Below are 8883 nucleotides of genomic sequence, written 5' to 3'. Positions count from 1 at the left end.
AAATCTCCTATGCCTTCCCTCGCCTATTCTGTCAGCTTTAAAATTCTCTTTCAGTTGCCACCCTCACAGATGGATTAGGAAACTCTTTCCGGTGCACTCATTAGTGAAATGACCTCAATGAAGCTCGAATCCAATATCTAATCGCCGATTTTTAGCGAGTCCACCCGCCAGGGGGGTCGGGGTCCAATGCAGCCCCGGCCAGGCCCAGGCCCCTTGGACTTGGCCACAGGAGGACACGGAGCAGGGTCCCGGCCCCCAGGGTAGCGGTGCCGGCAGTTCTCCAAGGGCTTGGGCGTTTTCCAGAGGTAGGAGATGGAGGGGACTGATTTCTTCAGCGCCCCACAAACCATGCCACCCCACCCCACCCCACCCATGGGACACATCCCCAGAGAGAGACGTCCCATACACTGGCTCCCCTCCCCCTTGCACTGTGCCAGAGCCCTGGCCTGAGGGAATAGGCGGCAGCCCACCCACAGGGCAGGGGGCACAGCTGAAAGGGGTTTTGGGGGAGGGCGGCCCCTGGCTGGGGTCAAAGGGCGAGTGCCCGGCGCGTGTGCAGTCAGCGGCGGCGGTGGAGGCGGTGCCGGCAGCAGTGGTGACGCTCTAGGGGTGGGCAGCAGGTAGGTGAAGGAGGCCAGGCGAGGAGAGGAGGAGGGCTGGAAGTTCTCCACCTTGGCGGGTCCAGCCGGGGTGGTTCATCTTGGTGAGTGTGAGTGAGTGTGAGTGTGTGTGTGTGTATAGAGAGACAGCCCCCCCGCCCCGCCCGTCACCCCCGTCCCTCGGAGCCCGCCGGACCCGGCCGGCGAACTCAACAGGCCCGGCCCGGCGCGGGGCCTGGGGCGGGAGGAGGCGGCGGGGAAGCGCAGAGAGGCTAGGCTTCTTGAGCGGGGCAGGGGCGCCCTCCGCCGCCATCTAGGGCCACACCACCCTGAACGCGCCCAACCTTGTCTGGTCTGGGAAGCTAAGCAGGGTCGGGACTCCTTAGTACTTGGATGGGAGACCGCCTGGGAATACCGGGTGCCCTAGGCTTTTTTTCTTTTTTTTTTTTTGCCTGTTGCTCTGTCCCCTTTCTGGGAGCGCGGCGGCGGCCCGGGGTGGGGGTCACCCCCACCCTCAGCGCCTGCCGCGGTGCCTGGCGCCCCAGCCCGCACCGTGGGGCCTCCTCTTGTCCCAAGCCGGGACACCGCCACCACGCGGCAGCATGCGTGCCATCTGGACTGTCAGGTCTCAGACCAAAGGTCTGCTCTGTGGGAACCGACACGCTGGAGGAAACCTTGAGAGTCTGAGAGGGGAGGGAGTTCCAGAAGAAGGCCAGGATGTCATTTTGAGGGAGTATGTGACCAGAACTCGTCCCGTTGCTTTTGGGGTTCTATGGGCTACACGCAGGAATCTTTGGTGGTGGCACCTGATGTTGGGGGATCCGGAGTCACACCCAGACCTGCTCCACAGGCCTCCTTTTACTTTTCTCTTCGGATTCATTATTTTTAAAAAGTGTCTCTTACCTCTATTATTGCATTTTCTTTTCTCTCTCTTTTCAAGCAGATGATGGGAGTACAAGTATTCAGGTGACATGTGTTGCCCGTGCCCCCCTCCCCCCTGTGTTCTTATTCATTTACCTCTCATGTTGTTCCAGCGTATTGTGGGGGTACCAATGTTAAAGTCGGGTACGTTGCCCTCTCCCAGCCTCCCCCCTCGGGTCAGAGCTTCGAGTGCGCCCATCCCCCAGTCGGTGCGCACCCACCCCATTCCTAATGGAGGTGTATGCCCCTCCCCTCCCCCCACCCGCCTGACACCCACTCGATGAAGGTGATTCCTCTGTGTCCACTTAGGTGTCCACCAGTTCATGCCAATTTTCTGGTTAGCGCGCGCACGTGGTGCTCGTGTGTCCATTCTTGGGATACTTACTTGGCTTACTGGGATGGGTTCCAGCTCTGGCCAGGAGAACATGAGAGGTGTCCTGTCACCACTGTCCGTCATAGCTGAATAGCACTCCGTGGTGTCCACGTGCCACATTTTATTAATCCACTCATGGATCGATGGGCACCCGGGTCGCTTCCACAACTTTGCAATTGTGAATTGTGCCGCCACAGACACCCGATTGAAGGTGTCTTTTGCCTAGATTGCAGGCCTCGCTCTTCTGAATGCCACTTGGGACCCACGGGTGAACCTCGTCAGTGTAGTTTCTCTAGCGAGCAGACTCTGAACCGGGCAGTGCGCCGGTTTGTTTGTTTGCTACTTTCTTCCTTCCGTTTCGGGAAAGTCTTCTTTACTGGGTTTGGGAATTTCCTCTGCCTTCCCTCGCCTATTCTGCCAGCTTTAAAATTCTCTCTCAGTTGCCACCCTCACAAATGGATTAGGAAACTCTTTACATGCATTCATTAGTGAAATGCCCTAAATGAACCTCGAATCCAATATCTAATCGCCCATTTTTAGCAAGTCCACACCCCAGGGTGGTTGGGGTCCAATCCACCCCCGGCCAGGCCCAGGCCCCTTGGACTGGGCCACAGGAGGACACAGAGTAGGGGCCTGGTCTCCACGGTAGCCGTGCCGGCAGTTCTCCAAAGGCTTGGTGGTTTTCCAGAGGTAGGAGACGGAGGGGACTGCTTTCTTCGGTGCCCCCGATACCACCCCACCTCACCCCACCCATGGCACACGTCCTGAGAGATGTCCCTACACTCGCTCCCCTCCCCCATGGGCTGTGCCCCAGCCCTGGCCTGGGCGGATAGGCGGCAGCCCACACTCATGGCGGGGGCGCAGCTGGAAGGGATTGTGTGGGAGAGCGGCCCCTGCGACGAAGGGGAGCGCCCTCGCGTGCACAGTCAGCAGCGGTGTGCTGGGGGTGGGGGCGGGTAGGTGAAGGAGGCGAGGTGAGGAGAGGAGGGGGGTTTGAAGGTCTCCACCTTGGGGGGTCCAGCCATGGAGGTGCATCTTGTGTGTGTGTGTGTGTGGACAGGCCCCTACCCCGCCCCACATGGCACCACCGTCCTGGGGAGCCCGTGGGACCCCCGCAGGCCAAAGAACTCAACAGGCAGGGCCCAGCCCGGCGGGGGGCCTGGGGCGGGAGGCGGCGGCGGGGAAGCCCAGAGAGGCTCGGCTTCTTGAGCGGGGCAGGGGCGCCCTCCGCCTCTGTCTAGGGCCACACCACCCTGAACGCCCCCGACCTCGTCTGGTCTCGGAAGCTAAGCAGGGTCGGGCCTGGTTAGTACTTGGATGGGAGACCGCCTGGGAATCCCGGGTGCCACAGGCTGCTGCTTTTTTTGTTTTGTTTTGCCTCTTGTTCTGTCCCCTTTCTGGGAGCGCGGCGGCGGCCCGGGGTGGGGGTCACCCCCACCCTCAGCGCCCGCGCGGTGCCTGGCGCCCCAGCCCGCACCGTGGGGCCTCCTCTTGTCCCAAGCCGCGACACCGCCGCCACGCGGCAGCATGCGTGGCATCTGGACTGTCAGGTCTCAGACCAAAGGTCTGCTCTGTGGGAACCGACATGCTGGAGGAAGTGCGGGCTAGGGATTCTGCAAAGAACCCAACAGACAGGATTCCTGCCCTCCTTCTGGTAACAACATCCGGGGTTCCAGAGGTGGTTGCCAGGGGAAGGGCTCTCTGAGGAGGTGACAACGGAGTAGAGACCTGGATGGAGCCTTCTTGGAGGATGGTGCAGACCCGAATCTGTTGCAGGATGCTGCAGTGTCACCATGTCCTGGGCGCAGGTTAGAAATGCAAAGTCTCCAAGCCCTGACCCTGGAGCGACTGGATCAGAACCTGATCTTTAAGGAGATCCCCAGCTGATTCGTGTACCCTTGAAAGATTGAGAGGCCCCGAGTTCAATCGCGTTTCCCCCCTCTGGGGCTTCCTACATGGGAGGAGAGATCCCCAAGCTCCCTCAAAGTCTTGTAGATTTCATGGGGATTTCACCATCCGCGCCCCCCAGTTTGGTTGTCACGCACACCTTTAGCCCTTTGCACCCGCTTGCCTTCTTCTCGATTCCTTTATTCTACTCGGGATTTAATTTTTTTAAACACCCCAGTTTTTTACAAAGCACGGCAGTAGAGTAAAAAACTGGAGTTTCTTTTCATACGAACTTATTTATTTGGGATTTTTTTTAATATTTCAAATTATTGATACATTCAAAGAGTCATTTTAATCTCTATAAATTTTTCATGATGGGATGTTTGTTGAAGCATTCACCCACACGAAGACCTGGTTTACATGCACATGTTTTGCAAATATAGATCGTCTCTCTTCTTCCTCCTTTGATTTTTCTGTTAGAACAAATGTCACAAGCTTTGTGTGTTTTTTTGTTAGGGTGAGGTGAGATTGTATGGAGCTTTCCATCTACACGTTGCTCTAACTTAGTGGATAATAATCCACCGCTGGGAGTTAGCGGACCATCTCTGAATTCTCCTACAAGATCATGTACTAGTTTCCTAATACATTTCACACGCGTTATCGGTTTTTCATTTTTTCTTTTTTTGGCGTTCTTTGTACGATATATGAATTTACAACACTGGCCTCAAGCCCCCAGAAAAACAATGTACACCACCATTCCAGAGTCTTCCTCATAAAACATTGCAGTGATCAGCTATCTCAACACCCCCCATACGCTTTGTATAGTTGGTCATGACCTTGGGTTTGAGAACTATGTGGCCCGACGTACGAGCTGCCCCCCATGCTAACCGTGTCGAGTCACACTCGACATCTGAGTGCAAAGGGTTAGGTGGAAAATCTGGGGGGTGGGCGGGGGGGATTTCAGGGTTTCTAGAACAAGTGACAACGAACAGGCATGCATGTGTCTTGGAGAAGAGGGAGCTCACAATTGGCAGCACAAGGTCCCGCCTCCACCCCACGTGGGGCAGGGGTGGAGCGGCCGTGGTCCCGGCTCCCAACAGGTGGCTGAGCCTGGGAGAAGCATCCTCTCACGGTGGCCTCCAGGAATCCCACAGGGCTGGGGCTGTGGAGGGAATTTTCACTAAGAGGAGGATTAAGGCATCTTCGTGGACCATGGCCGGAACAACCTCATGAGTAACTGAGCACTTAGTGTGCTCCGAGACAAGGTAGCTTTCAGAGCGAGGTTAATTGGCCTTGCCTCTTTGCAACCAGTTTGTTCAGGGGAGACAAAAATGGCCACGTGTGTGGTGACAATTTGCTTTCTACGTGCCCAGGAACTGATGCACAACAACAGTCATCCCAAAACAACAGCAGCAATAACCAGTGCTTACTCTGGTCGGGTGCCACGCTTCCGTTGTTTAGACCAGGCGTCCTCAAACTTTTTAAACAGGGGGCCAGTCCACTGTCCCTCAGACCGTTGGAGGGCCGGACTATAGTTTAAAAAAAACAAACTATGAACAAATTCCTATGCACACTGCACATGTCTTATTTCGAAGTAAAAAAACAAACGGGCAAAAACACCCACGTGTGGCCCTCGGGCCGTAGTTTGAGGCCGCCTGGTTTAGAGCCATATTTATTTAATTCTCACCAGGTGTTACAAGGTAGATGTGATTGTTTTTCTGGTGCTGAGGGTTGTTAAATAAATTATCTTAGACCGCCCGGGTAGGGAGAACTGCTGGAATTTGGCTGCAAAATTGAATTTAGCTCATTTTCTTGTGATTCACTGTCTCTTACTACTTATTCTAAGGCAGTGGTCGCAAAGCCTTGAGTCAAATCCAGGTGTGGGTTGATCTGCGCAGCTTATTAAAGAAGGAGGCTTTTCTCTAGCAATACAATCCAGGTTTCCAGCTTCTCTTGAAAAATCTGAAGATGGGGTCACTTCGGGGCCACTTTTCTTACATGACAGTAACTGGCAGGACATGAGTAGTCTCTGTTTAGAGGGGCGTGACCTTGGTTTCTCTCTTGTCTCCAACATTCAGGGACCTCTCCAAATATTTAGGCTACCTGCCAGGTACCGGAAATGATTGGAGTTTGTAGATCCTGAACGAGCCATCCTCATCTCTCCAAAAAAGGTTTCTAAAAATAGTTAAGCTTCTCCGGTAGTTACCGTTCTAAAAGCATGGAGGATGCCAGGCAAATGTTTGACATCCTTTGTACCTTATCATTTGTTACAGCCCTGGGCGAGGGGTGCAGTTATTGACACCCATTTTAATAGGTAAGGAAACTGAGTCTCAGAGAGGGTCAACTATCTGCCTGAGGTTGCACAGCCAACTAGTCAATGGTATTCTGACTTCAAAAGTCTGTGTTCTGGCCCAGGACTTCAAACATCACTTGCATGTGAATTACCAGGAGATCTTGTTCAAATTCAGATTCCAATTTTGTATGTTTGAGGTGGGGCCTGAGATTTTGTCTGTCTTTCTTTCTTCCTTCCTTCCTTCCTTCCTTCCTTTCTTTCTTTCTTTCTTTCTTTCTTTCTTTCTTTCTTTCTTTCTTTCTTTCTTTCTTTCTTTCTTTCTTTCTTTCTTTCTTTTTTTCTTCTTTCTTTTTTCCTTCCTTCCTTCCTTCCTTCCTTCCTTCCTTCCTTCCTTCCTTCCTTCCTTCCTTCCTTCCTTCCTTCCTTCCTTCCGTCTTTTCTTTTCCTTCTCTCTCTCTCTCTGTTTTTTTTCCTCCCTCCCTCCCTCCCTCCCTTCCTTCCTTCCTTCCTTCCTTCCTTTTTTATAGAGACAGACTAGAGTGCAGTGGCATGATCCTGGCTCACTATAACCTCAAACTCCCAGCCTCAATCCATCCTCCCATTTCAGCCTCCCAAGTACCGGAAGATGCCACAAAACCCGGCTAATTCTTTTACGTTTTTTCTAGAGATGGGATCTCACTATGTTGCCCAGGCTGGCATCAAATTCTCGGCCTCAAGCAATCCTCCCCCCTCGGCCTCTCAAAAGATTTTGCATTTCTAACAAGCTTGAGGACTGGTCTATGGACCATATGTTGAATAGTGAGGGTCTAGGTCATGGTCAGTAAACTGGGCCAGCTGGTCAAACTTGACCCTTCACCTGTTTTGTGTGGTTCACAAGGTGCATTTTTAAGTGGTTGGGGGAAAAAATCGAAAGAAGAATAATATTTCATGATGCATGAAAATTATACAACATGCAGATTTTGGTGCCCATAAATGAGGTATTATCCGAACAAAGTCACGCCTGTTTGTTTACATCTTATTTCTGGGCTGTTTTGGTGCTGCAATGGTGCAGCTGGTAGCTGGAGCTGAGATTGTTTGGCTCGGAAACCCTAAAACATGAAGTATCTGGCTCGTTGCAAAAAATGTTTGCTGACCCCTGGTCTATACCACTATCTAGGGCAGGGGTCCTCAAGCTTTGTAAACAGGGGGCCAGTTCACTGTCCCTCGGGCCATTGGAGAGTGTGCACTGTGGGCCTGGGACCAGTCGGCTGCTAAGCAGGACAGGCAGTGGCAGCAAAAACACCCGGTGGCTGCATAAATGTGCTAAGTGGCCTGCATGTGGCCCTCGGGCCGTTTGATGACGCCTGCTCTAGGGCAATATGCAAGCAGCTTCTCTCGGTTTAGAGTAAAAGAGTCTGAGAATCTTCTGGAATCGGGGCTGGAGGACACATCCCCTCCAACCTGGATGTGAGCTCTGGTCAAATCAAAGGCAGCCAAAGAACCAGGGTGTGGATCAAAGCGATCTCTTACAGGGCACGAGCTGAAGAGGCTCGCAAGACTGGATCAATGAACCTCCCGGGGCTTCTAAGCCCCCTTGTAATCCCTTTAACGTTTCGGCTTTGCAGATAAATGCAGATCGGACTGGAGCATTAAAAGGCGGGCTCTCCGATCCAGCTTCCTGGAGTCCCAGTTTGATGGGCAGCTGACAAGGGAAGCCCAGAGCAGGGGGGAGCGTTGCGAGTGTGCTGTGATTATGCAGAGCGGTTGGTCTCCAGACGACGGGACACTTTTGGTCATGGTGCAGTCGCTCGCTGCAGAGGCAGGACTGGCTGGGGCAGCCAAGGCTGCTCCCTGAAAAGCATCTTTCCTCAGTTGCCCTGGCGATTGTGTTGATGCACAACTGAGGCAGTAATTCAGGGTGACCCTGGCCCGGCTTCCTTCAGCGGGTTGTAATTTGGCCAAAGAAGTGGGTTCCCACCGATTATTTTGCTTGGGCTGGAAAACACTCTGTCTAAATCAACTGACTTGCCAAGAAAAGGGAAAACAAGAGAAAGAGAAAAAGAAAGAGAGGGAAAGATTTATGCCTAGAATATTTAAGGCAGGGAGAAAGACGCTTAGCCAGCTAAGAAGGTCCCTGATCATGGCATTTAATAATATACTTGATAGAAGATACAATATCTCATAGGGTTTTCCTCTAGACCAGGGGTCCTCAAACTTTGTAAACAGGGGGGACCAGGTTACTGTCCCTCAGACTGTTGGAGATTGCGCACTGTGGGCCCGGGACGCGTCGGCTGCTAAGCAGGACAGGCAGCGGCGGCAAAGACACTGGGCGGGCCGGATGAATGTTCTTGGCAGCCCACGGGCCATAGTTTGAGGACGCCTGCTCTAGAGGAAATATATCAGTTTATCCAAATATATCAATATTAATCTCTCTGTTTTTTTTTTAAAAAATAGACACAGCTATTATAGAAGATACAAAATCTCTCTCTCGCACACATCCGCATATAAAACATACGTATCACAGAGAGGAAAATGCTTCTTAGCTGTACCTTCTAGACTGGGAGTCGGCAAACCAGCTGGTGGGCCCAAAATTAGCTTGCTACCTGTTTTGTATAGCATGCTGGCTAAAAATGGTTTTCACATTTTTAAATGGTTGAAGCAAAATCAGAAGAAGAGTCACATTTTGTGGCATGTGAAAACTGCACAAAATCTCAGTTTCAAAGTCCATAAATAAAGTTGCATGGGAACGCAGCCATGCTCATTCATGTAGTGGCATCTGAGGCTGCTCTGGCAATGGCTGAGTGGTGGAGACAGGACTTATGTCCCACAAA

General features: G+C 52.5%; 1 non-coding gene and 1 pseudogene across 1 annotated transcript; both read left to right on the top strand.

The window, feature by feature from the left end:
• The first annotated feature begins 910 nt into the window (after positions 1-910).
• LOC142867407 (uncharacterized) lies at positions 911-1029 on the top strand (annotated as a pseudogene).
• A 2099-nt stretch (positions 1030-3128) lies between these two features.
• Positions 3129-3247, top strand: LOC142867412 (5S ribosomal RNA). Its single transcript, XR_012916977.1, has one exon. It is a non-coding gene; the product is annotated as a 5S ribosomal RNA (ribosomal RNA).
• Positions 3248-8883: the final 5636 nt, after the last annotated feature.

The sequence above is a fragment of the Microcebus murinus genome, unplaced genomic scaffold (assembly GCF_040939455.1).
Source record: "Microcebus murinus isolate Inina unplaced genomic scaffold, M.murinus_Inina_mat1.0 scaf015_hap2_Mmur4.0, whole genome shotgun sequence".
Taxonomy (NCBI): domain Eukaryota; kingdom Metazoa; phylum Chordata; class Mammalia; order Primates; family Cheirogaleidae; genus Microcebus; species Microcebus murinus.
The sequence above is the reverse complement of the archived record's forward strand: the minus strand, read 5'-3'. Positions and strand labels throughout refer to the sequence as shown.